This window comes from Papaver somniferum, chromosome 5 (genome assembly GCF_003573695.1).
Source record: "Papaver somniferum cultivar HN1 chromosome 5, ASM357369v1, whole genome shotgun sequence".
Taxonomy (NCBI): Eukaryota; Viridiplantae; Streptophyta; class Magnoliopsida; order Ranunculales; family Papaveraceae; genus Papaver; species Papaver somniferum.
Window position 1 is genome coordinate 132411796 of NC_039362.1, and position 3335 is coordinate 132415130.

General features: G+C 40.3%; 1 long non-coding RNA gene across 1 annotated transcript; it reads right to left on the reverse strand.

Annotated features, from left to right (window-relative positions):
* Positions 1–1704: 1704 nt before the first annotated feature.
* On the reverse strand, positions 1705–2116 carry LOC113277822. The gene is made up of 2 exons (XR_003325152.1): positions 2046–2116; positions 1705–1955 (listed from the first exon to the last, which is right to left on the reverse strand). It is a non-coding gene; the product is annotated as an uncharacterized LOC113277822 (long non-coding RNA).
* Between the last annotated feature and the right edge of the window lie 1219 nt (positions 2117–3335).

Below are 3335 nucleotides of genomic sequence, written 5' to 3' on the forward strand. Positions count from 1 at the left end.
AGTGGGGAAATAGAGCGACAGTGTGTGTTCTTCGAAGAACCCTCTCGACCAGCCAACACATCATAATAAAAAGAATCCCCAGACTTGTACAAAGGCAACATAAGACCCGCTTCAAAGGCCCCCACCGTGGTCAGCAGATGAAATTCATCAAACTTATATGTCGATATCATCTCATAAGTAATATCATCATCAACAGCGTAAAAACGAACATCGAATAGCTGAAGACCATGCTTTTCCTTGAAAACCTCCAGATCAATATGTTTGAAGGTCACTTTCTTCTCCCCAACAGCGACGCTACGTATTTCCTGAGAAATATCTTCCTCCTCCACGAGATCAGGCGCGGAACCCTTCGAAGGGTTTCTCTCGGAAGCTTTCCTCTTAGGATGAACCTTAGATACATCAGTCTTCGAAACCACTTCTTTTGAAGACCTCCCCTTGGGTTGAGACACTGGAGGAGGAGGTAGAGGATGTTGATGAGAGGCGGAAGGAGGCCCCACTGACCGAAGAGGTAGGACATCCCGCGTTCTCTTAGGATCATCACGCGGATTAACTAAGGGACGAGAAACAACATACCGGGAGCCAGGAGCCTCTTTTGGCCGGTCCCCCTTTTGCGTATTCCCTCTATGCGACTCACCCCTCTTAGAAGTTAAGTGCCTCTGACCAGAAGAAGACAAAACCCTATGAAAGCGGGCATCACCTTGGGAAGATTTAGACGAACCTCCACCAGGCGGAGAAACATCAGGATCCCTACGCGGAGGAGATCTACGCGGACTAGGCGGTGGAGTTTGTTAAGAAACCCGCGGATGGTCAGCCATGTCTGCGTAGTACACAAACAAGTTTCAGATTTCCGCGGAGACAAAACGAAAATAAAAAAAAACCAAACTTCATCCAGTTCTTCATAATTATGAACCAGATGGAAAATAAGAACAAAACCTAAATAAAAAGGGGAAATAACAAATAGGGGCAAGCATGCACGAAGGAAGATATCATTACTGTTTGTAATGACGAACAAGGGCAATCATACACACATCTATATATATGTTCTTCATCACAAACACATATAGCAACAACAGAAAACGAATATATTTTTCAAAAGATAATCAAACACAGTAGAACCACTTACCTATAAAGGAAAAATCAGGGTCGTGAAAAAAGCCTCGACGAACAACAGCAGCAGCAGAAAGCTTCGAGGAACAACAACAGCAACAACAGAAAATCTTCGAGGAACAACAACAACAACAACAACAAAGACAAAAACAACAGTAGCAGCAACAACAATTAATAACAAGAAAACAAAAGCAGAGAACAAAAAATAAAAGTTCTGAGGAAAGAGAAGGAATGAAATTTATGACTAGAGAATTTTCATATTCCTTCTCATATATATATACAAAGAGAAATAAAACCGCCCCACTACCCAAGAAGAAGTTATTGCAAATAGTGGGGAATAAGGGTGCACACGGTACGGTTCGGCTCGGTTCCTGTCCAGGCCGAGTACCTGTACTTCCCTAGGCTCGGTTCCAAAATTTTGGACCGGTACCTGTACCTTGTACCTCGGTTCCGGTACCATTCGGTACACGTACGGTACCAGGTACGGTTCCGGTACCAATCGGTACTTTCTGTCAGAATTCAAAGACAGATTTTCCTGTCATTTTTCCAGACAAATTGAGTTCTAGGTTGAAATGTTAGAAAGAAAACACACAACAATAGTCTCACACGACATTCATAAAGTGCAAGAACATACTTTCAGATTCAGCTACCAAAAAACATTCAGTATTAATGTGTTCTTTCGGACTTACAAATTTGAAATAGCCTGATTCAATTTCACTATAACTCAACTCATACTAGATAGAAAAATAGTCAACCCAAACAAGAAAAATTCTGGATCTATCGATTGGATCCGCTAGCTTTCTTCGCTTACTGGTCACCGGGAAGGGTTTTGATGATATCAGAATCACCTAGAGAACAGAACGGAAAAGAAAAAGAAGTGTCAGGAAAAAGAAGAAGATTCAATAAACATATGAAGACAAATGATATTTCCGTCTCACCTGGATCAATGATACTAAGGCATGAAACACGGTAGTATCGTCCACAAGCTGTTCCCAAGTCGACATTGTCTGAAACAAACGACAAGGATTCATCAGCATGAAAGATAACTATTAACTCCGAGACAATTACGACACCGCCAACCAAAACGTTGAAGTCATAAAGACAAATACATGGAGACATTATCAGCTAATTCCAGATTGACAAAAGAAATCGGTTAAGATGGAACATCTACTTTATCCAAATAATTCATGTCCATCAAAATGGTACAATCCAAAATACTCAACAGGAGTTAAAGCAACAGGAGTTACAGGACTAGAAAAGTTGTGCATGCCAGATCAATAATATGGCTGGAAACTAACAACAACCTACGATGATACACCTTGGGAATGAACGCAACATGTACATCTGCTAAACAATGTATGGTTACAGGGCAAAAGATTGATTGTTGCAAAATGCAAATAAGTCGCAATACTACTGATTCACAACATGTTTCTAAAGAAAACAAAGCTTAGCTGTTTAAATGCAACAAAAATCCAAAGCCCTAGAATTGGTCATGCAAATCATTATGTTATAAACTTATAATCAAACTAATGAAGCTCAAATTAAATGATACAGATGACAGATCTAGATTGCATCTTACCTAATCAAATGATTAAGGAATCAGAAGATTCAGAACAAATAGATCGAGATTTCGGGTACCCAATTCACTCCTCAGTCTAAATTTAACTGAACACACACACAAAAGGAAGATAATAATCAAAATCAAAATTAAAAAAAATAATAAAAACATCACAGATTCACAATAATAATCATAATCAAAGAAATTTTGGTTACCTGTTATAGACTTCTAGTTAACTTATTGAATTAATCAAGCAAACAGTGATGGATTTGGTGTTGTTTAACGTGTGTTCTTATGAACACAGTGATGGAGGAGGAGACTCAGGACAGGAGAGCGGCGAAGAAGAAGAAGGAAAAAGAAAATGAATCACTTATGTTTCCAACCCTAACTTCATTCCTATATATACTAGATATCTACCACCGTTAGATTAGATAGAAATCTAACGATCACAAATGATCGATACACTCGGTACAGTTCGGCACGGGATATGGGTAGGGCCGAGTACCTGTACCTCCCTAGCCTCGGTTCATATTTTTTGGACCGGTACCTGTACCCCCTTCCTCGGTTCGGGACAAAAACAGGTACGGTTCCACCAGTTCCGGAACGGTCGTCGGTCCGGCTCGGTTCCTGTGCACCCTTAGTGGGGAACATGCCCTAAAATCTAGGAAAA